The sequence below is a fragment of the Copadichromis virginalis genome, unplaced genomic scaffold (assembly GCF_057382275.1).
Source record: "Copadichromis virginalis isolate Kocher_CV1m ecotype Utaka unplaced genomic scaffold, C_Virginalis_male_GT1.1 unmapped_scaffold_1, whole genome shotgun sequence".
In the NCBI taxonomy this organism is placed as follows: domain Eukaryota; kingdom Metazoa; phylum Chordata; class Actinopteri; order Cichliformes; family Cichlidae; genus Copadichromis; species Copadichromis virginalis.
This window is the reverse complement of record NW_028188589.1, coordinates 5,034,637-5,060,260: the sequence shown is the minus strand read 5'-3', so window position 1 is coordinate 5,060,260 and position 25,624 is coordinate 5,034,637. Positions and strand designations below refer to the sequence as shown.

General features: G+C 41.7%; 1 long non-coding RNA gene across 1 annotated transcript; it reads right to left on the bottom strand.

The window, feature by feature from the left end:
* Window positions 1–495: 495 nt before the first annotated feature.
* On the bottom strand, window positions 496–25,624 carry LOC146679628 (uncharacterized). Its single transcript, XR_014918620.1, has 3 exons — window positions 25,149–25,624; window positions 2,306–2,411; window positions 496–764 (listed from the first exon to the last, which is right to left on the bottom strand). It is a non-coding gene; the product is annotated as an uncharacterized LOC146679628 (long non-coding RNA).

Below are 25,624 nucleotides of genomic sequence, written 5' to 3'. Positions count from 1 at the left end.
CCACACAAGTCACAGCTGAACGGTCTCTCTCCAGTGTGGATGACCTGATGCCGTTTTAGTGAAGCCCTCACAGTAAACTCCATCCCACACTCGTCACAGCTGTATGCCTTAATTCCAGAGTGGGTAACTAGATGCCTCTGTAAGCTGCTACTGTGAGTAAAAGCTCTGCCACACTGATCACAGCTGTATGCCTTAATTCCAGAGTGGGTAACTAGATGACTCTGTAAGCTGCTACTTTGAGTAAAAGCTCTGCCACACTGATCACAGCTGTATGCCTTAATTCCAGAGTGGGTAACTAGATGACTCTGTAAGTGGCTACTGTGAGTAAAAGCTCTGCCACACTGATCACAGCTGTATGCCTTAATTCCAGAGTGGGTAACTAGATGACTCTGTAAGTGGCTACTTTGAGTAAAAGCTCTGCCACACTGATCACAGCTGTATGCCTTAATTCCAGAGTGGGTAACTAGATGCCTCTGTAAGTTGCTACTGTGAGTAAAAGCTCTGCCACACTGATCACAGCTGTACGCTTTAACTCCACTGTGGATGAGTTGGTGTTGTTTTAGGGAATCCTTCAAGGAAAAAGACTTTCCACACAAGTCACAGCTGAACGGTCTCTCTCCAGTGTGGATGACCTGATGCTGTTTTAGTTTAGCCCTCACAGTAAAACCCTTCCCACACTCGTCACAGGTGTGTTTTTTCTCTCCCTTTCTTCTGTGAGGTTTGTCGGCCTCCTGAGAGCGCTGACTTCTGGCTCCATGTTGGTCCTGCAGTGACACAGATACAAACAGAGGCAGTGAGTGAAATGCAGTCGTGGAACAAACTCAACCTTCAAACTCCATTAACACTAGTTTTAAACCTGAAGGTGGAGCGTGGCACCAAACACCTTAAAGGTCTCTTATCCCCACCTGCTGGTAGTTCTAACACATTACATCCAACCTGCTGTTAAAGATAATCACTAAAATCATGCCCATCCCTCCTGATTGTGTACACACACACACACACACACACACACACACACACACACAACCATTATTTTATAATTTAGATTATTTTGTTGTTTCCTATTACATATTTCTATAATTTGTATAGATTTATACAGAATTATTCAGTGATAATAAATCCTGTGTTTGTTTATTCTAAAGGAACCCCGTTAGCTTCCACAACAGATGTTGCTCGTCTTCCGTCAAATACTCACATAAAATATTACACAATAAAGTGGATTCAAGATATCCACATAATTTCACTCTTACATCCACAGTGAGGTTTCACAATTGTTCAAATATAAGCAATCAATAATAATAATAATATTTCTCTGTCAGCCTTCTCGGTTACGAATCGTCTTCTGCTTCTCTGTCATGCAGCGTCCCACAGGGCTCAATTTTAGGGCCACTGCTCTTTTCACTGTATCTATTGCCTCTGGGTTCTATCCTTGGAAGGCATGGGATCTCATTTCATTGTTATGCCGATGACTGCCAACTTTATTTGCCACTAAAACACAAGGATGGCATCTCAATAAAACCTATCACCTTATAAATAAAATTGAATTTAATATATTCTGAGCTAAGTTGATCTATAGTGTTACATCATATTCTATAAGGATGTTATGTGTTTGTATACTTTCTGCCCAGTTTGACCCATTTAGCAGACGTCAGCCTGTTTAAGGCTCTGATATCTATTCTGTGTGACTTAAAGCAGTTATGACATGGTCTGATTTTCTCACCCAATAAAGGAATATTTCATATATCAGTCTACTCTTCATTCTATCAGACACAGTTATCACAGCTCCTACATTTGCTTTTTACACATATATGTAAGCATTGAGCCAAATTTAGTAATGCCAACAATATAATAACTATAATATTGGCCATATTATATTTACATTACCACAGTGAGGTGACTTTAGTCTCATGAACAACATCAGCTAATTGTTATTTACAGCTAATCTTAAACGACTGTTCAGCACAGAAATGAAGCCCAACAATCATGTTTCACAGTCCTGTGGTCTCAGCCTCAGATACTCATCAAATCACACAGAGCTCATGTAGAAACAAATGAACTAAATATGTTCTCCTTCATTTCTGTCAAACAAAGCTGTATGAAACGTTTCCAGCTGTTAGTACATAAACACATAAACAACAGCTGGTTGTTTCAGTGAAAATACATTGATGGGTTTTTAATAAAGTTGTGCAGCTGTAAAGTATTTTGTCTGGTGTCAATTCTATCGTCAGCTACATCGTTATGGCAAATGTTCAAATGTATATGGTGATAAATATCTTTGGTCATATGGTCCTGCTCTGTCTGTCACCTTCTGTGTTGAGCTCATTGTTTCCTCTGTAGTGGCTGAGCTGAGTCCAAGTAGCTGAAAATGTTCCTCTGCTGCTCCGTCAGACTCTCCTCCTCCTGCTGATCAGCTGGGACACAAAACAGATCTTTGTTAGGCTCCACACTGCACTGAAGAGTCAAAGTGTCTCATATGTTCATCTGACAAGTAAAAGAACACATTTTTGTTTCCCGAGGTGGGCAACTTGTTGGAAACAAACACAAAAGCTTTGAGCACTGATACCTGCCATTGCTGGCATTGAAAGATGCAACGCCAGCAATGTGGATTGTCAAGACTCAAACCAATCATCAAGCAAAGACAACAGGGATCATTTGTTTCTGTTTATTTAGCATTCACAGCATTTGTAGTTGCCTTCTGTGGAGGGGAAGTCCACGCACACTGTGTGGTACCGCCATCCGCAGAAGGTGCATTCAACCTCTGTAAGAGAAACGAGGTTGTCTGAGACTGAAATGATATTAACTAAAGAAGTGGTGATTTGTAAAACTTCACATTTTGATCCGGGACGTACTCTGCATGAAAACAAGCGCTCACTCTTCCTGCTCAACAAATGACAAGGGCGGAGCCTTATACCACGTGATACAGAAGCTGTGCCGTGTGATGCTAAAATTAGCAGGGAAAAAACAACGGAGAGCACGTCAGGGATGACGAGAAAGTGACAGGAGAAAATCCGTCCCGGTCAACCACCCAAACATCAATAACGGGAACCTTATACAGCGCTTCCCGATACACGTCGAACTCCCACAGGCACAAAGACATTACGGAGGCTGTCACTTATCACCTGACCAAAGATATGGCTCCATCAACACTGTGCAAAACGAGGGATTTAGGAAAACGATCAACACCCTAGACAAACGCTACACAGTGCCGTCCCGCAACTATTTTTCTATTGTTGCACTACCTGCTCTGTACACGCAGCGTCGAGCAACGGTGGAGACGGAATTTCAAGCAGGACAACATTTTGCTGCAACAACAAAACGTGAGACATTTGTTGTTTTATGTTTATTTATTGTTATGAGAGAATCATGATCTCAATTCTAAGCCAAAAAATCGTGATTCTCATTTTATGCAAACTCGTGCAGCCCTAACATTAACACAAAACTATTGTTTCACCAGAGAAACACACATGAAGAGAGAGAGAGAGACAGCTACCAAACAGTCGTCATAATTCGTCACACAATGAGAAAAGGACAAATCAACAAGTAACAATGACTAATTAATATTAAAATCTGTAACATAATGTATTGTTTGGAGTTTAGTCTGATTGGTTCAGGATGAGCTGCCATTATCCAATCACACATCTGCTTACCTGCATCTTTTCTCTTTTTTCTAACCTGAGCACCTGATGGCTTTGAACTTTTGTTGTCCATCTTCCATTGGTTTGAATTTTGCGCTCCAGTACAAACACAAATCCCCCAACCCGAGGATCAGCACAATTAACCTAACAGACCTACACCTTAGTTCACAGATTCACTTTGTCTAAGGTTGATTTCTGGGATTTCACACAACCCAGGATTCAGATCATGAATCCATGATGGGCTTGGATTTACATCATTATAAATGAAATGTGCTCTACTTGGAAGCAGCCGGCCCCGCCCCTTTTGACGGGTTGTGTGAGACTTTAAATCATCAAACTGTAAATTATAAATTTAAATTGTTATTGATCCTTTACCCCGAGTCCTAAAGTGTAGATTTATTTTCTTACTCTTCTTATATTTATTGTTTGTTTACTTGCACCGCTGTAACTGCAGCCTCGTCGTCTCGTCTCTCTATATGCTGGACTGTCTGTAGCGGAGATGACAATAAAGTTTACTTTGACTTCAGCAGCGCGCAGGCGCACCGAGGGCTCTCGCGCTCACTTTATAGAATTTAGAAAAAACATCGGTGCAGATTATAAGTCTGTATCATAATATCTGTTTGTTGTTTTTATTTTGTTTTGCGAGTTGGTTATTAGATGCCGCTCCAGCCAGCCAGAGACTCCCCGCCGCCCCGCCCTCTCCTCCCTGTGCCGCCAGCAGCAGGCGCACCTCGCAAACGGAGGGCGCCCTTACTCCCAGCAAATGGCTGATAGAAAACCGATCAGTGCCTACGAATTTCCCAATATGCGCTGGCATGACGTCGGGGAAGCATGGGTACGACCGATTATTTTATTTTTTTTCTTGCCCGTGATGCCCCCCCCCCACCACGATGCATTCTATTGGTTTGCACACTTACACACACCCAGCCGTGGTTTCCTGTTTTGCTGGACTCTGGAGAGCCCCGCCTTTAACGCTCTTCTCTCACAGAGAGCAACAGAAAACTTGGAAAAACTCCAGATTGACTGAACTCAGTTCAAAGTTACCTTGACACCTTTAGATGTGAGACGTAGTGATGGTCCGCTTGAAGCTGACGCTCCGGTGCGTGTGTCAGAAAGATCAACGCGCTGCTTCAGAAGCACCGTGTCGAGGCTTGGTTCGGCTACGGGCTGTGCGTTAAACGTGAGTCTGGGAGCGCGCTAGCCGCGTGACAGAGACGCAGGCTTCTCCGCCGTTTGGGGAGTAGAGAGTTCTCCGCCATTTGGGGCGTGGAGAGAACCTAGGTTCGGAGTCCGGAATCTCCGCCATTTGGGGCGTTTGAGTTTTCAACAGAGAGCGCTAGCTGTGCGTGCAGATGCAAGCGATAGGCCTATGTTGTGTGTGTGTGCGGGCCAGACGTGGTCTGCGTGAGTGTGGCTGATTGTTGTCTTGTAATGGAGAATAAAATGTGTAAGTCTGCCTTAGAAGGAGATGTAAAATTTATGCAGAAAGTTTTACCAGGCAGCACGCAGTATGTAGGTTGTTGGTGTGAGAAATATGGATTTGAAGGGACATTAGTGGAAGTTAAGTGTAAAATGCTGGTAGAAAGAATAGCTGTAAGTGTAGCAGGTAAAACAGGTAAAGCGAAGCAGAGGAAGGAATTGCAGTTAGCAGTTGCTAAGTTGTGGCTGGAGCAGACTCAGAAGAGGAGAGAAGCACAGAATGTTAAAAGAGCAATATTGCAAGAAGTTCTTGTGAAACCTGAGGATGAAACTACAGCTCAATCCACTGCAACTACTCTAGAACAACACCGTAGAAAAGCATTAGGAAGAGCAAGAATGTTAGCAGAAAGTAGAGTCAGAGAAGAGTGTGAGAGAGCAGAGGCAGAGGTGGAGGAGAGATTAAAGGCATATTAGGAGCAGCATTGAGTCCATTACAGACTAGGCAAGAGAGGAGACAGAAAGGAAAGAAATTGAACACAAACGTTACAACTACATATCCATCCCTGACACAACACAACACAAAAAACAAAAAACAAAAAAAAAAAACACATGGTGTTTCTGTAACAGAGTGTGAAGATGAAGAAAGTTTTTCTCCTGATCAATTCGGCGAGTGTGAGAGTGTCTGACGTCATGGTGTGTGTGAAAGGTATCCAGCTGGGGCAGACGTGATTCTGCAGGTCACCTTCCCAGTGGACAAAAAGAAATAAAATAGTTGTGTGGATGAATGATAGCATGAAGAGTGTTTGGTGTTTCTCAGTCTGAAACAGCTGTAATGCTATTTTCTGTTTTGGAGAAAAGTACAGTTAAAGAAAAAAACAGAGAGAGATGTGTGTTGTTTTAAGCAGTGATGAGAATAATGAAAGTGTGATGAGAGAGGAACACAAAAACATACAGAAAATGCATTAACTATACTAACCCCACATGCATATACACATACAATGATACTCATGAGACCAGACAGCATCTTAAGCATGAGATTCTGTTTGTCATCTTGTCCAAGTCACTAGTAAGATGAAAGTGATACATAGACTAGTGGACTGAATATTATAGGAGGACAGATGGTTGCATCATAGAGGAGAAAACAGAATGCTGATGAGAGGTCTTAAATGAGTGAGTTGAGTGAGCTGATTGTGAGTTTCTGGTGTGTGAAGAAGTTTTACCATGGCACACATTTAGTTACATGAGAACTAAAACTTATTATGTGCTAAGACAACAGGGTTATGCTGTATGTTGTGTGTATGGCTGATTGGATGAATGTTTGAGATTGAACTGGCTGTTGATTTGTCTTTTGTTACTAAGTTGAACCTGCCAATTGGGTTGTTACGATTTATCCCCCTGGCATGAAGAACACGTGTCATGACTTAAACAAGGCCTATCTTTCTTTTATTTTGTTACTTTCATGGTGCACTGAAAGTTTTGTTTGATGATCTCTGTTTGAGCAGATCTGCACGATTAGAACCGAAGCGTCGGCGAGAAAACTGTTGCAAAGTGAGCTTCTCCAAAATTAAAATGGGCTCTTATTTGGGACAATTAGGAAACAAGTTCCTGTCCAAAAGGATTCAACGAGGAAATCCAGTCTAAATTATTTTTCTTTTTGAAATGACGTTGTTTTGCTGAGCGTGGAAACGAATGCGACGATAATTTCCACAATTAGCAAAAGAAGGAATCACTGAGTGAATGAGTAAGAATTTTAAAATAAATGGGGAACTGACTGACTGACTTAACACCATTGTGGGAAGTCAACCCCCACCTGACAAAGGTGTGGATGTATCTCTGTGTGTGTCTCTGTTGCAGGAGAAGGAGACCACAGGATTCCTCCTGTGGGTCACATGGCTATGTGAACTCTGAAAATTTAACCTTTTTAGTTTAAATTCTCTGTCTGTGAATTTACCATGTGTGTGTGTTATTCACTAACTTGTGTTGCTCACAGACATTACTGTGAGAAAGTGTATACACCTGCGCAGCGCTAACATTTACATTTCTTTTTACAGCAGATGGTTGATCATGTGATTTGTAAAGGATTCAGCACAGACAGACAAGTGACGATTGAACAGATGTGCAGTGGTTACAGAATAGTTACATGGAGCTCATTATCTGACCACACTGTTGGGCTCATGGTGAGTGACAAACTTAACATCACACATTGAGATGTTAAATAATTTGGAACAAATTATGGGAAAAAGTAGGAGTTTAATGAGTTTAGAATAAACCTGCAATGATACTTGTCTCTGTGATGCTAAATACTTTATTACTCTTATGATCTACAGTTGGTTGCAAATGTGAAGTTGTTTTAAATTTAAGACTTTGTCTTCTGTGATACAGGAGCTGGGAGCTAAACAAGCTGAACATTTAAGTGCTGACTAATGTTTTTACACAGGGTTACAGCTTGGAGTGAAGCTGCTCCAAGGGACAAACCCTGGAGATTGTTTTAGGGAGACTGTGCAACATTCTTGTACATGTCTCATTGGGGAGTTGACACATGGCGAAAGCCGTGTGGCGAGAGGAGTGTCATTTTTTCAATTTGTAGATGTCGTGAGGTGCCATGACGAGAAGGAGTGACTGAGAGGATCGCCCATAAGATGGAAGCTGAGGGAGCGTGCCAAGCTCCAAAAAGTGACAGCGCAGAGGAGGTCCAGCGATGGACTTGTGGTTCTGTGAACAGCACAAATGCCAGGTGACTGTAAAATAACTAACAGCACTTTTTCCACAAGTGAAGCCAGTAACTTACTATCCTAAAAGATTAGCTCTAGTTGCTCGTGCTTTACCTCCATGCGTGAGATCAGTATGTGCAGCAGCTTAAGCTGTACAATGTTTCAGGAAATAGTTTATTTCACCTTTTGCAATTGTTAGTTCCAGAAGAGGTAGATGTTTACTATCGCAGACTAAACTTACATTTCTGTCACCTACAAGACACTTGTCTTTAATGTTACTGTTACTCTCACAACCACACATATTACCATAAAGTGGTGCACAATTCTGAATCTGTCTTAATGACTTAATAGATGTGCCACTTGTTGAGGGAAAGGTTTGGTTTGTTGATGATTTGAGTTTTACAACAGCAGAGGGACAGACTAGAACAGGTTTTACTGTAGCAGACAGTGAGAGAGAGTTATCTGTGTAGGACAACTAGCATGTTTCATATTTGCTTGAGCAGCAGAGATGCTAGCTTTAACGGAAGCGTGTAAAGCTGTAGAGAGACAATATACACTGATAGGCAGTATACATTTGCTACTGTACATTTCTTTGTAGTGCAGTGAGTGAGACGAGGTGAGATAACTTCTACAGGGAAACCTGCAGAATACACCAAACTCTTGCAAAATCTGCTGGATGCAGTGTTATTAACCAGTGGAATTGCAGTTTGTAAATGTGCAGCACACATGTGAGGGAAAGATTCAGTTGCATTAGGGAAAGTTTTTGCAGATAAGATCACAAGAGAAGCAGCTGTAGTTAAACATGGTGTTAACCTTTTATCAGTACAACATCAGCAGACATGCAGGCCCACTCACCTACAGCAGGAAAACAGTTGTGACTTACAGAGGGAGCAAGCTTGCAGGATGATTTTTTATCTGTGTGATAAACCAGTACTGCCTAATAATTTGTATAAGACTGCTGCTATTTTGAGCCATTGGCTATACCATGTCTCAACAGGAGGGAGATGAGCAGTCGTTATACTCACTCTAGAATTAGTTTATACTCTAGGATTATTAAATACTTTTTAAAAAGAAAAAACTTTTTGCAGGCAGTAAAGTTAAGATTTAGGAAGACAGGCAGGACATGGTTAGACTGTATAGAATAAGTACATGAGGATTACTCCAACAGAGAATGGTCTGACTCTTTGAGATTATATATGTTAGAGCATTTAGAGTTCCAGTCTTCTGTAGTGATGATAGAAGAGCAGAAGAGAGAGCATATCAGCAGATTAGATGCTTGAAAATGTTTAAAAGTAAAGTAGTTATGAGAACAAATGATCTGCCAGATGATTCTGTTTCTTCGCAGGAGCAGAGCCTGAAGTCTGGAGATTGGATGATGATAAGGCCATGGAGAGGAAGTGCTGGTCCAGTCCATGGTGGGAAGGTCCATATCGGATGCTGCTGACGACGACCACAGCAGTGAAGATTGCTGGAAGGAACACTTGGATATATCAAGCGCACTGCAAGAAGGTGACACACATCCAGGCCAGCTCGGAGTAAGTGGCAGGAAGACCGGGAACAAAGGGGGGGGGAAAGCCTCCAGGGCCCCTCGTCTCAATCCGGTGAAGAAACTAACTGAGCCACAGGTACTCATCAGAATGGCTGGGAATGTGCTGTGCATCTTCTTGTGCCTGTGGACCCTGAGTGGGATGACAGGGAGCGCACTGGAACAGAGCAAACCACACCCAGTACCCGCATGGGTTTTCAACAACTACTGGTGGCAGTTTAAGAACACAACCGCTCACATAAACAACGAGACCAATGGTTATGCTTGTGATGCCACTGGCTACACGTTCTTCTGGACTGTGGCCCTATAGCATCACTGAGAGCGAGACAGTTTGTTTGGTTGCTTTGGCAACACATCCAGGAACACTGCCAACTTTTCAACTGCTCTGAACCTGAATGGAAGGTTGATTCACCAGTAGCTGGGAAGGTGAACTGCTCTGGTAGGACAGACCTGCTCGTCTGAATCAAAGAATATGACTTGTTGCAGGACATTATACAGTTAAACGAACTGGAAACAGGCCAATTGCCTATGTGTATGAAGGACAATGGATTAGCCCAAGTTGGAGATTAACCATGGAACATGGCAACATCACCTATTCTTTTGTCTTCTGCAAGAAGGATGTAAACAGAGAAGCCTTTTGTCTACATTTACATCATGAACACTTGAGGTTTTGAGCCAAGAAGATCAAAACAGCTTGATCCAATTTCCTTTACAAAGCTTTTTCTGTGGTGACAACAGGACAGGAGAAGAGTTGTAAATGCAGATAATTCACCAGTTGATGCCTACAGTGAGAAGATTTGGGGGGTTGATAGGAGTCATAAAGACGGGTGTTGACCAGGCTGCAGCTTTGAAGTTAGCTGAGAGCCACATGGACAAACAATAAAGTCGACTGATGCGTTTAAATACCTATGTCTGTATACAGTTGGATTGTAGTGACATATGATTTTTGAGAATGATGATTCTTCTTGTTTGACCTTTGACATTCAGTTGTGTACTTTTGCACGACAGGAGTAGATCCGCCACAAGGCTGGATAGCTTGGTTACCGTCTGGTCCTTGGTGGCATCTTCTTTTGAAGATATTAATTCCTGTTTTTGAACTGTTGATACTGATTTGCTTATGTATAGGATGTAGTTTACTGTGCATGAATGAAATCTACACTGACACTGTCTGAACAAAGGGTGCATAAGTTGAAATTTAAGTATACAATGACAAAAAGGAGGGAAATGTTAAGTCTAATTGTTGAATGTTGCCATTGTGTTTCTTAAATTTGTATAGTCTTAGTTTAAGCAGTAGGATCAAAGCCATTCCTTTGATCCTGACCACCTCTCCAGCCACTCTGTGCTGGGGGAGGTTTTATTGTAGATACATCCTATCTGAAAGATCTGTTTCTTCTGATGTAAGCTTCCTGGGTTTATGACCCTTTGATCAGCAGACACACACACACACACACACACACACACACACACTCAGTGTATGTCATTTACATACAGTGCCTTGTCTTTGTAACCAAAGGGGGGTTGCAAGGGGAGGTGTTTTGTAAACTATTGTTTGAAGTTTGTCAATAAAAGGCAGCGAGAGGAGGCCACCATTGTGGTCATTTCGACGTGCTGGTCACAGATGGAAGGGCCTCCCTTGCGCAAGAAATCGATCGAACACTGTTGCCTTGTTTTTCTTTCATGGGAATAAGTCCTGGATACAGCGGGGTCTGAGTTTAGACCCAACAGCCGGGTCCTGCAAAGACCGAGAAGGCCAGAAGTGCGAGGCTGTGAAATGGGACGGTCCAGCCTTCAGATCTGTGTCACCGCTGTGTGGGTGGAGTTTAATAAACTCGCCGTCTGCTCCTTGCTATCTAAAATATTACAGGACACTGGAGTAAACTCTCGACCGTCTCACACTTCTGTTTCATCAGTTTTCTGTTTGACGTTTATTCAGCTGTGTGAAAATCCCGCAGGAACCCACCGATGGATTAATTTGTAGTATTAAGTTGTATTTAATCTAATAATCTAATAACTTTGATCTCAGCCAAACCGATTTACTCCGGAACAAATGAAACACAGAAAAAAGGCAAACAATTACATTTTTAAGTTATCCGAGTGACTTATGGTAAATGGCCTGTACAGCGCTTTACTTGGTCCTAAGGACCCCAAAGCGCTTCACACATCCAGTCATCCACACACACACATCCACACACTGGTGATGGCAGCTACAGTGTAGCCACAGCCGCCCTGGGGCGCACTGACAGAGGCTGCCAGACACTGGCGCCACCGGGCCCTCTGACTTATATATCATGTTTAACCTGAGTAGCCAAAGAGCGGGGTCTGAAAACGATGAAGCCGGGAGTCCGCTGCTCTCGCCAGCTGGAGTGACCATTGAACCCCCCGGCTTGCTATCGAGCGGGTGGGTAACAGACGTCTCCGAAAACGTCGGCGCGCTTTTGCAAATATGCGATGTCTTGATGAACCCAGCAGATATTTGAAGTTTACACAGCTACTTTCTCCCCTTAATATATGTTAAAAATTTATTTTGTGGCCCAGAAAGATTAATAAGACTAATTTTAAAACTTAGTAGCGGCCGCCATTGTTGGCAGCTGAAATTTGGCTGGGCCGCACTATGAATTCTGGGATATGGTGGGCCACGAAGGACACACCCGACCCATCCTTCAAACTCGGGGGAATGAAGGACGCATTTGAAGGAGTCGAGGAATCGGGACAGCCTTCGTCGCCTGGCTGTGACGTCATCGGCCTTCAGATGCGGCCTCCGGAGGATGCAGCCGACGTTTTGGGACACAGCTTGTGTGTCTTTGTTGGTCATGTGACCTCCCAGGGACTACACATGGAAACGAGCAGTTTAGCTCAAATCTGGCAGGTTTCCATCGTCTGTTTTTGTCCTGATGTCCATGAACATGAACACTGTCCCTGTCAAACACGTCCAGATAATCTGATCCAGTGTTGTTCTTCTTCTGTGGTGTTTGTGATGGAGCTGCTGATCCTGATGTCCTCCACCAAGGGGGCAGAAAATTCAGCTGACTGTCATCATTTATTAAAAAGATGTAACAATGTGACATAATGCAATATAATAGTGTCAGTTACACATTGTGGGTTGCACTGTGGCCAGAATGGACATTACCTCCTGCCTAATGGAAGCTGTCAGCCATCCTGCAACCATGAATTAGATAAGCAGAAGTGAAGGGATTGTTAACAACAATTTAATAATAAAATGTAATGTGATAGTTGCACTTTATTGGCTACCCACAATCGTATGAATAATAACCATGAATGCACTGCATGCTCATAGCAAGTTCTTTAGGGTTAAAGTGAGATCCTGCTTTAAAGGGCGCTTCATCTGCTGGGAATGACATGTTTCTTCTAGTATGTAAGGCTCAACCCATCTTACTGGGACTTACTTTTGTAGGTCCACATGCTCTAAACCTGGTGCTCCATGATTGGTGCAGAAGCTTTAAGCTACTGTTAGATTATAATATTATTTTATGCCATGTTATACCCCTAATTAAAGATTGTGAATTATTATGTAGTTTTAGTTTGCATTATTCTCCTGAGTTAGAAGAAGCTGATAATGGTTGCATTAGTTAAACTGATTTGCATTGACTGAATGTACAAAGTCCCAATGTGTAGAGCACACATTAATAAATTAGTCATGTTCTCCGTGAAACTAAATAAGCTTAATCCTTAAAGACCCCTCGAATTATTTACTAGATGTTTATTTTTGAAAATTAATCAAAACCTGAGTTAAAAAAAAAAAAAAAAAGAAAAACAATTGGCAAGGCCACACCCCCACACATGTGATATAAATTTAAAGGTACTGTTGTCCTCTCTAAGAAACATCAGGACTTAGAGGAGTGGCAAGTAGAGTATGAGAGCTACAAGCAAAAACTAAATGTGTACTACAGTGTGCAAAAATGAAATACTGGGTCATCAGGGGGTTATGAGGGACATCTATAAAACTAAAAATCCCACAAACCTCGAAGTGCACTTGAAAAGCTCACACAAGAAAGTTAACCTAGCTTACCTTGAAGAGCTCATCAGGGGGAGCACACTCCCCCTCCTTGAAGAGCTCCCCCACTCAACCCGCATCCCCCGAAAACAGCTAACCCCAGATAAGGCAGCGTGATGTATCCCGAGATAACAGGACTGGGACATCTAAATAAATGTGTGAAACAATCGCCTTCAAAAAGGTTATCAATTCACTTCAACCAAAATTAGGAACACTCGGTGCGGCAAGAGTTAATAGTGATTAGTCTCAACACCCAAGGATAACCAGAAGAGCATGATTGATATGATGGAACTGAGATTTGGTTACACTTAATTTTTGCAAAACACAACTAAAACTAAACTGAAACTAAGGATTTTCAGAAAATAAAAAACTAGACTAAACTAGCAAAGAATTGGTAAAAACTAATTACAACTGGAAAAAATTGAAAATCTGGAGTCGAAACTAAATAAAAATAAAAACTAATGAAAATGGCGAAGCGTTTAAAACCCTGGTGCAGAGATTGGCAAATCTGACCAGGAACGTTATAAAATGGATTGTCAGAACAGTCAGCGTTAAAGCCACTTTCAGTCCATACTAGGATGGCATTGGACATCTTCGGGGCGGAAAAGGGTTGGTGTGACCAAGGGGTGGTTTGGCTTGTTGTATGTATATTTGAGATCATATGGCTCTGGATGGACCAGTTACCAGGGCATGGAAGGAGGACAGACTCATTAAAGGAGGAGAAGGAATTTCCTGGGATTGGAGATCCTCTGAGTGAGTGGTTGATTAAAAGCATGCATAAAATAGAAGTTATCTGTTGTTATTGATTGGTAATAGATTGATAATTGGCCACATTTACAGCTGTATTGACTTGTTGTGGACGTAGTCGACTTCAGGTTTAAACACTCTAATTAACAGGTTGAAAATAGTGACATTAAAGGAAGAGTATGCAGCGCCACCCTGTCAGACGCCAGTGATGGTGGAGCTCACTGATGAATCAGGTGAGCTGGATTCATGGCTGATTCAAAACTAAGATCCCCTGCTGTGGTCAGTAAGGGGAGAACAGGGGGAAATAAAATTAAAAATAAAAGAGGCATTTATAAACGTTTATGTGTCGAGTGAAACGGGATAAAAGGGTGTTTTACTGTTATTTTAAAATCAGCATTATTATTGTATGGGACTCATGCAACAAGCATTGCATCGATGATCATTTATTGAAGCTTTTGACCTTATACTAACATCTGTGTTCCTGTGATTGTTATAACCTCTGATGAATCTTCTATTTACAGGTGTTAGGATAATGATATAATTTTTCATTGCAGGTGTAACCATGATCATTTGTATACATATTGCAACTTGTTGCTCATTGTAGAGTTGTGCTCAAGTTAATAAGGGTTGAAAGCTACAGTCAGCGTGAATGTCTGACTGATCTATTGAGGGAAAAGGCTTCGAGCATAGAAGGCCGCACGCGCTTACAAAACACTGATATCATGTTATTCTTTGTGATCTTTGCTTCAATTATGTCTTTAAGGTTAGTTTAAATAGTGGCAGTTAATTAAACGACATTTATTAAAATATTAAATACCTGAGTCAGGACATTACACGCAGATCACCTTAAGAGTCTGGGAAACTTTGTAGCTGCCTAACTTTTTTTTGAATGTTCTAGCTCTGTTGATTTGACACATTGGAATGTGTCAAAAAAAGGGGGGGAAAGTTGAGCTTTAACATCAAACAAGGATTATTTGAACATTTTATAACTTCATTTGTGTCTTTAATACCTTAGGTATGGTAAAGCTTAAGCTAATAGCGGCCCGAGAAGTTTCTGGTCCTTTGTAGAGAATCAGTGAGAAGCATAAATCATCACGTCCATGTTTAAGCATTAATCATTGAAATGAACTGAATAGCGTTTAGAAGATTTGTTAATTTCTTTGTCTTGTGTTAAAAAGAGTGGTTTCAATAATTCTCAGACACACCTTGCAAAAGTTGGCACTTGGTCTTTTGAAGGTCATAAGCTTCATTCGGCGTGATGGTCCAGACTGATATATTGCAGGTATTGACTTTGAGTGCAGAGGGCTAAATGCAAACACGCTTACACACTAGGGCTGAACGATATATCGCATTTGCGATAATATCGCGACATGATCAAGTGCAATTTTCTAACCGCAAAGGCTGCGATTATACTCTGGACATGTCCAAATTCATGGGCTGCATCCTCCTGAGGCCGCATTTGTAGACCGATTACGTCACAGCGACGCGCCGAAGGCTGTCCAAATTACTACCATATCCCAGAATTCATAGCGCGGCCCAGCCAAACTCCAGTTTCCAGCAATGGCGGCCGCTACTAAGTTTTAAAATTACTCATACTAATCTTTCTGGGTCACAAAATAAACTTTTAACATATTTTCAGGCGAGAAAGTAGTTGTGTAAACATCAAATATCTGCTCGGTTTATCAAGATATCCCATATTTGCAAAAGTGCTTCGACGTTTTCAGAGGCGTCTGCTACCCACCAGCTCGACAGCTAGCCGGGAGCTCGAGGGTTACTGATGCGGCCGAGAACGGCACAACTCCCGGCACATCATTTTCAGATCACCGCGGAGTTTCGCTGCTCGGGTTAAACGTAATATATAAGTCACTTAGACAACCTAAAAATGTTATTGTTGGGCTTTTTTCAGTGTTTTGTTTGTTCGTGAGTAAATCGGTTTGGCTGAGATTAAAGTTATTAGATTAGATAAAATAAAACTTTATTAATCCCCCGGGTGGGTTCCTCCTTGGTTTTCACACAGCTGACTAAACGTCAAACAGAAAACTTATTAAACAGAAGTATGAGACAGTCGAGAATTTACACCAGTGTCTGGTTATATTTTAGATAGCAAGAAGCAGACGGCCGAGTTTATTAAACTCCACCGAGACAGCGGTGACGCTAATCAGAACTAGCCTTCTGATTAGCTAATCAGAAGGCTAGACCGTCCAATTTCACGCCTTTAAACTTTAAAGGCGTGTTTGTGTGTGTGTTTATACAATTGCTATTATGTTTGCACTTTATGTGTAATGTTACTGACTGCAGAGATCAGTAAGATGTGTGTTTTTTTATTTATTAGTTTTATTTATTTAATATTATTTTTTAATTGAATGACTGTCTAGTAGTTCACAGATGTCGAAAAACTGAGTGTGGTAAAGCCACTGATTTTTTTTATGTATATTTCTGCAATCTGCACATTGTACTGACTTTCATTTTAATGTTTACACCAGGGTTCCTTGCCAGCACTTTATGCTCAGATGTTTGTAAGCTAAAAATAAACTATTGTGTATGTTCAAATATACTGTTGTGATTGAAGAAGTTAAATAAAAATGTCAGTCATCAATTCATGCATCACCTCATGTCATCATAACAGAGGTCTGTCTTCCAGGAAAGAACAGTTTAAAATTAATGTAATATAGTATTGGCCATACTATATGATGTATTGCTTGTCTTTGTTTAATAATACAGAAGACAAAGACCTTAAAAAATAATCGCATATCGCATCGCAATCGCAATATTGGGGCAAAAAAAAATCGCAATTTGATTATTTTCCATAATCGTTCAGCCCTATTACACACACATATGATTAGAATAAGTCCCTGGGACATTCTGAATGTTTTAGACCAATTCTGAAACACTAGAAGGTCAGTAGATAACAACATTAGATTATTAGGGGTAGGAAGAGAGGTGTTTTGGTTTTCTGTCTCTTACAGAGAAAGGAACAGACACCAGACGAGGTCACAGAGATGCGAGGATCCTCCGTAGCAGAGACAGACACAGTGACTGCCGAGACATCAACTGGGTCCAAGGGTCATGGCGTTTGAGCTCCAGCTAGTCACCACAAAAGGATGGATCCCATAAACACAGCAATAACCATGAAGGGGTTGGCGGAAATCCGGGAACACCAGACCAACGAAGTTCGAGAGGCTTTTGGGCAAAAAGGGGGACACCTTCCTGTTCCTTTTTCTGGAGGATACACAGATCGTTGTTTGAAATCGGGGCAGAATAATCCCCTGATCTGTGCCACGACTGAAGGGTTGTCTAACCCCTAAGGTTGAAGAATGAAGAGCAGAGGATCACCCAACTGGACGACACTGGTAGCTGCAGCAATAAAATAAAGGCTAAAAGCTCTTTGGACAGAGGTTCTAGTCTGAGTACGTCTGAAGGGTATAAGGTAGCACCAAAATAAAGCTGTGGGAGACCTGGGAAGTGTCATCTGTACCTGCTATTGTTGGAATAATAGTTTTTCTTGCATCTGAACTGCGCAAACACAGAGCTCATCCCACATATGGTTCGCCCCTCAGGGGGACAAAGGACCTCAGGAGTGAGAAGAGATGAACCCGGCCACACTGAATTGAAGGGTGTTGGTGAGGTCATTATTCTAATGACCTCATCAGGGGGAATTGTTAGATTATAATATTATTTTATGCCATGTTATAACCCCTAATTAAAGATTGTGAATTATTATGTAGTTTTAGTTTGCATCATTCTCCTGAGTTAGAAGAAGCTGATAACGGTTGCATTAGTTAAACTGATTTGCATTAAAGTAGACTGCTGATTTATTGTGAATGAATGATATTGTTTTATGATGCATTATACTGCTGAGTTATAAGAAATACTGTTTGCAGAAAGTCATCGCCTTATTTGTCTGATTAGAAGAGAACAGAACATACTGGAGTTTTCTGCCCCATCTCAGCAGGAGCAGATAAACGGGGAGCCAAGGTCGTAGCTTAGGCGCTGTGTGAGAGAAAGCATGTGAATGTTTAGGCTTTTTGTAATAAGGTGGAGGCACCAGAGGCTATAAGAGTTTGAGCAATGCTCCACCATTTTGAGATTTGAGGCTGTCTGCATCAGTGTCCATCTCCCACGTGTGTGATCATTAAAATCATCGTTTGACTCAACCCGACCGGACCAGTGTTGTTATTGTGGTTTTTCTCTTGTCTCCATCCCCAATAATTTTGAACCTTAACATCCTGCTTTAAAGGGCGCTTCATCTGCTGGGAATGACATGTTTCTTCTAGTATGTAAGGCTCAGCCCATCTTACTGGGACTTACTTTTGTAGATCCACATGCTCTAAACCTGCTGCTCCATGATTGGTGCAGAAGCTTTAAGCTACTATTAACAAATAATGACCATGGACTTAGTTGTTACTACAATAACTTATCATTGAGCAACTTTTAATTTTACTTGTAAAACTATGCAAGTAGAATTGAATGGGGCACAGTGAGCTGAGCACAGGCCCACTCTGTGACACTCAGAGGTTTGTGGATATCATACTGAGAGTATTGGACACAGTGCAGCCAGCTTGCAGCCACTTTCCCACCACTTTAGCACAATGTTTACATGAGACTCAGCCACACTAATGTTCCTGGGCAGACATGTGGTGCAGCATGGCTGATGGCACTGTACCTGCAGCTGTCATGGACAAGAACCACTCAATACCTCACCCAAGCCAAGCCTGTGCTGATGTTGTGATCTGAGACCGAGACACTAACCCAGGATCATGATATGATGTTGTGAGAGTTTCACTAAGAATTAGCTCTGATTACAAGATTTCAATCTATCGTAACTCTAATTTGTATTTACTTCAGTTTGTTCATCTTGGAGCTGTGTGCAGCTGAGGACAGTCTTATTATTACCAGGTGAGGATATGTAACAGCCACAGTCTGTAGAGATGATGTCACCATGGAGTGGTGACATCATTGCTTTATAAAACTGTTTATAAAGCAAATAGTTTTTTGCTGTATGAATTTGCCTGATAAATTTTGTATCCCTCCATAACTTTTGCTGTGAATAAGACATGGTGTCCAAAGTTACTGTACTTATTGGTTATACTGTGACTTATTTGGCAAATATACCCTTTGTGATAACAAAGCCAATATGGATTACAGATGGGGGGGGGGGGGGGCACACATTTTGGCAGCCGATGCCACACAGCCTGATAAAATCTGTATCCCTCCATAACTTTTGCTGTGAATAAGACATCTTCTCTGAAGTTACAGTACTTATTGGTTAGATTGAGATTGATTTTGCAAATGAACTCATTCGTGATAGCTTCGCTACAAAGTGTAAACCGAGTGTAAATTCACTGGAGAGCGACATGTTTCCATCTGGTTTTACAGTATTATAGTATCAAAGTCTTTTTCTAGACAAAGTATTCCCAGCAGGTTATTTAAGTGTACAGTATACGGTAAACTGTCTTCCACACGGCACATTACAATGTCACGAAACTAATATTAAATTCATCGAGTCTGCTGTTTTCCAGCTTTTACTCTTTATCGCGTCGACTGCAGATCAGTGACAAGTAGCGTACAGAACGGAGCTGGGCAAGCGGCTCCTCCTACTTTGCGCGCTCCCGTGAATGGGGAAACAATTTTTGACGGGGGTAACTACTTTGGCACAACAGCGTTCTGCCGTCAAGGGCAATCATTGGTTAAATGTGATCATGTGACTGATGCAAGCCAGATCCTTTTATTTAGCAAAACTGTGATTAATAGTTAAATATTATTGTTGAGGGGCACAGACAGGACTCCGCACGCACACACACATTAAAAAATAATAATAATATATATATATATATTTTTTTAAAGTTGCCTCAACAAAAGGGCACCTTGGGCACCCATCAGGAAAGGGGCGGGTGCTCAAGCCCCTCTAGCCCCCCCTCTGCACGTGCCTGCCTTTAAAGGTTCTTCAATGAACCACTGAAAGAAATGGTTCTTCAAAGAACCATTGTTTGAAAGGTTCTTTGTGGCACCAAAAAAGGTTCTTCTATGGCATCAGTCTAAAGAACCACTTTTGGTTCCAGTTGGCACCTTTATTTTTCTGAGTGTGGGGTGGCAAGTGCCACCCTAAAATGATCTCTTGCCACCCCAAGTGCCACCCCAGTTTTGCATATGACAGTGTTGTTTATTAAAATAAGATCGCATTAACAGTTTGAGCGTAGTTACAGTCAACAGTGAATATAAATGCTAAAACTGAGTATATTCCATAGTGTCCCCCCCTGCATCAGTAACAAATGGTTCAGCCCATAGCAGGACCGGCTTTTTTCTTGTTTTCAGCAGCAAGCGATGCTTATGATCGTGCCAGAGCACATTTTGAACAACACCATGGGAATTTCGGATTTTACACAGGTGGGTGGATGTTACACTGTGGAAATGGAGGAAAGTGAGTGTTATTAACCCTCTGTGGTCCACGGACACGCTGCACCTCCAAATCACATGACTGATGTAAGCTGCCATAGCAACAAGCTGCAGCAACGCTGAGTCTCTGTTTCAGCCACATTGAAAGTTCGGACTTCAAAGTTTTTAAATTTTAATTACAGGCCAGTAAATCCAGAGTTATGATCATATATATCAGCCACGCTTTGTTCTAAACACTGTCATCACGTTTGTGTGTGTTTTAAGCGTTTTCTAAGGACAGCGCGAAAACAGTAAAGAAAGGAAAAAATCCACGTTTCCTATCGGTGGAAAAAATGCACCATGTCGACCAAGAAAATTTCTCTAGATCCGCCCTTGGTCTTGCTGCCACAGATGGAACTCCCACAGCCAGGGGAAGGAGTACTAGCGGTCCAGAAGCAGCGGCCAGCCAACCACTGCAGAGGCCGGCCACTTCAGAGAAAGCCAAAGACAGGACCCTGGACCCCAAGAACCACCCGACACCTGGGGGAACCCCGACCGCGCAACTAAGAGGAACAAGCCATCCCCGGAAAACAACCCTCATAGGAGCATGCCAGCAAGTCTCGCACCAGTTGTGACATCACATCCTGTGTCGTGTGACATAATCGTTGTGGTGCGTTGATCAGTATCGCTTAATTTTTGTAACTTGATCCATTGTGCCGTGGTCGTTGCAATCATGCTCATTTTTCCACCATTTTAATGATGATCCTGCACCGAAGCTCAGAGACACACGAAGACACAGAGTGAGATGTTGAAGCAGTTTGAAAATGTGAATTTGTGGAGAGAAGTTTGCAAAAAACACCCTCAACAAAGTCGTGGCTTCCAGGTTTGGCTTCTCCTTATCAGCTCGTGTGACGTGAGCATAAATCTTTGCACAGATAATGTTCATATGTGGATTCCTGGTTTCTGCAGTTAATTGTGACCCAAAGCGTATTTTTAAAGTGGTTCCAGGCAATAAAGTCTAAAAATAAATACATCTACTTCCTTTTTCTGTGTTCCAGCCTCAGTGACTCTGACACAGTGCTGTAATATTTACACCTCTGATGAAAACAGAGTTTGTAGTTGCAGAGAAATACTCGACTCATTTTGGGCATTTACGAGCAGGAACCTCAGAAAGCCCCTCGCTGCTTCACTGGTTTAGAAGCAAAGCAAACATTAGTTCACAGTGATGTTAATTAAGGCCCAAAGTTTAGGAACGAACGTCAGCACTTCACTAATGAATGTAATGCTGATTCATGTGCTTGTTTTGTAATGTGCATGTTGTGCGTTGCTATTTCCCATATTCTTTGGCACTGATAGATGAAGAGTCTCAGGCAGGACCGAGGCTGCCAGCTGCTGACAGTGAGCAGGGAGAGAGCAGCAGAAGCTGGGCAAGAGCAGGGCACCTTCAGCCCCCTTCATCAGTCAGAAATCATTTGGGTGTCTGTGTGAAATGTCTGATTTTTAAAATCTTTTTGTAGACATATTTATTAAATGTTTAACAATTATATAGAAGAAAGACAATGTAAAGAACAAAACATGACAAAACAAAAATGAGTTGAAGTTATGAACTGTTTCTGAGAGACAAATAACACCAGGATCCTTTTTGTGTAGCTGACAGCTGGTAACTGTGCAGGGGCGGATCTAGCAAAGTGTTGCCAGGGGGGCAGGTAGGGCATTAACAGGGAGAGGGGGGCACAAAGAAATACTTTTCTTTCTTGTTCTCATTTAAAATGTCTCACTTTTAATAAATAATTATCTGAATCTTACAACAAACGTTTTCATCTGATGTAAAATGTATAGAAATCCATTATTGTACATAGTCATTTTTTAGGGTCCCATCATAATTTCTTCAGAAGTAAGTACTGCATATGATGCCAGTGTTTCCCACATTTTCTAGATTCTGCACCAGTACTGTGTGTAAAATGCATCAAAAAGTCAGTTTGATTCTTTCTCACCTGTCTTTCTGTCTCCTTTCACTTTTTAAAGGTTGCCATGTTAGAAAACATATTTTGCCCTGCCGTGCTGTTTATTGATGTGGCAAATGAAAGGTTTATGAAAATATATCTAAATCTGTCATCAGTAATCAGCAATGATCATGTCTCACCTCTAGTCTCTGTCTTAATGTCAGGTTTCCACCGTGTGTTGTAGATGTTCAGGAGGTTAACTCGACCAACAGTCTACTTCCTGTTTAGAATACCAGGACAGGGAGGATGGTGCAGGTTTAAGTTTATTAGACTGATGCATGTATACCAACAAGACAGCGTCCATCACTGTGACAACAGCGTTTGTTTTCATTCAAAGGCTTCATGGTTTTTCCTATATGTAAAACTTTTACCACCGGCTCGTGTGACAAGACTCCCCCCTTATGCCTTCGGGTGCAGTCTTGACTCTACTTAAACATTCTGTGATAAAAGATACATCTCGAAAAATAAATATCAGTCTAGGGTTCATATTAGGGCTGGGCGATATGACCCAAAATTCATATCTCGATATTTTTTACCTGGATGGCGATATAAGATATATATCTCGATATTATTTTTTTTTTAAGCCATAAGTTAAGAACAAAAAGAGAGTTCTTAGTCACACTGTGTCCCAGCTGTCACACGGGCACTTTTATTTACATACAGCGTAGATGTACATGAAGAAATTACTCAAAAATAAATTATCAGCATTTATTAAATAATCATGGTCCATAAATAAAAGAAAACAATGTTGTTTTTGTGCATAACAAAAAGCTCACAATTGTGCAGTCAAAATGTAAACTAATAGATGCTGAGCGTAATAACAAAGAGACAGATTTCACAGCTGCACCACGTCTCTGAACAGGTCTCTGAACACGTATCACTCCGCGAGGCTCCTCCTCGGTAGCCGTAGTCCTCTGACAATCCATCAAGCGGTGCAACTCCGTAGCTTAGCAAAGTCATATTAAAACATTTTTTGACAGATTGCTGAGCGCTGTGTACCACATAAAATCGGTTCGCGGTCAGTAAGCACAACCAGAATTCATACATAAGGTGCACTGTCGATTTCTGAGAAAATGAAAGGATTTTAGGCCGTGCAGCACCTCCGGGCTGCATATCGTTAGCGCGGTTAGCTCGTTAGCGCGGTTAGCTCGCTAACACGTTGACACCGTCCAGCCCCACGCACGGTAACTCGCTAACGGAGATTTTCCGCTTTCATCTTGTCATTGCCTGCAGGTGAAGCTATGGGGGAGGCGGAGTTGTGTTCAGTGAAGGAGAGGCGAGGCCGAGTAACGCAGCGTAGAGACAAAAGTGGACGAAAGAGAGGCAAACCTGCGGCTCCACAAGTATAATTATAACGTAACATAGACTATATCGATATAAACGATATGGTCACATCTTATATCTCGTATGAAAATATATCGATATTTTTAAAAAACTCGATATATCGCCCAGCCCTAGTTCATATGATTCTCGTGTCTACACAGACAAGCGGAGGCTAAGGAAATACACTTAACCGATTAAGGCTAATACATCTGAATACTCAAATGATAAGACACCATGCAATAAACCCAACACAGGATCTCAGGGTTAGAAAATGTATTAACCCTTTACAGCCGATCGGAGCGGGCACGCTCTGTTTTGCGTAACTATTTTTAAATCCCGGTAGCTCTGCAACCACATAAGCTAGTGCAATCATTTTTTTTGCATATGAAACTGGAGGAGTTGTACTTACATCTTATGCTTGTCCTAGGTCACAGTTTCCTTCCACATATAGCTTTGCAAAAACTGCATAAAAATCACTTGCAGCAACAAAAACATGATATTCCAGAAACACGCTTCGCCGATCCGATGTTTGTAACACTTCCTACGTCCATCAGCGCGAACTATCACATGACCGCATGACCTGCCCGAAACCGGAAGTGGCGTCATTTTGCGGAAATTAGTTTTTTTTACCATCGTGACCTCATGAGCTTATACTTGTGTTTTTAAAAGTTATGTTTGACTTCATGACTTTCTGTGTCGTTTCTGGGATGCTTAGGACTCATATTGCTCTGCTGGAAATAGTTTATTTTGATGCATATGCTGTTATTTTGCAAATTTGCACTATAATATTTATTTTCGTTTTTCCTGCAGTATATAAAAATTGGTGTATTTCAAAAATAAAACTATGAAGACACTTAAAATAAATTTCCTGTGGTGGGAAACTAGTTTGTGCAACTTTTTTGTATTTACAGTTTTGAGGGATAAGCCTCTTAAATTTCTCTAACTACAAATATATGTTAAAAAAACAAAAACGATTTTCAATTTTTTTGTAGTTTATTGCACTTTTTTTGCAATTTATGTAATTACTATGCACCTAATGCAGACATATTATTAAAGTTTGGTATATTATGGTTGTATTGATGTATAGCAACTTGAAATGCTCCCAAAAATGGCTCCACAGCATGTAAACATATAATATAAGCTCTGGCGGACTTGGTTCTATGGTAGGTCTTAAAGGGTTAATAAATTGCAGGAAATTCACATCCAACCCTTTTTTCCTTCATGAAAAAAACACATATACAAAACATACAATAAACCCCGGGGATAGATTTTAGTATTTTTGCCCTTAACCTGTCCAATGTTATTCTTTCCCCAGAGTGCACTCTTAGTCTATTTTTGTTGTTGGCGCGCTTTAGTTGGAGCTCTTAATAATAACAATACCTCCGTGTATCCGTGACGTCTCGACCACCTCCGATGAATAACTCGCTCTTTGTGGTAGCAACCGTCTCCACTCGCGGCAGCGAGCAACGAATCTCCGGTTCCTTAGATAGCAGCGAATCATCCACGGTTAGCGACTCTCTCCCGAGACAACTCTCAAAACTCCGTCTCTCCGCTCCGGCGGAATCTCCGTTAGCCAGGACCGTGGCGTTAGCCTAGCTCCAGCTAGCCAACGTAGCCAAACGTGCCCCGTGCTTTCTCCAGCACAAAAGGTACGGGAAGCCCAGCTCAAACACTCCGAATGATTACCGGGAAGTCCGCAGGCGGGTAATGCGTTGTTGCCGAACAACTTTGGTGACATAAGCAGTCCCGAAGCCCGTGCTTCGTCTATGCCATTTTAGTAATCCTCCTTTTTAACCTCTCTTTCTCCGTCCTTCCTCTCGACTTCTTTTCCCCCGGAAGTCATCTGCAAGTCATGA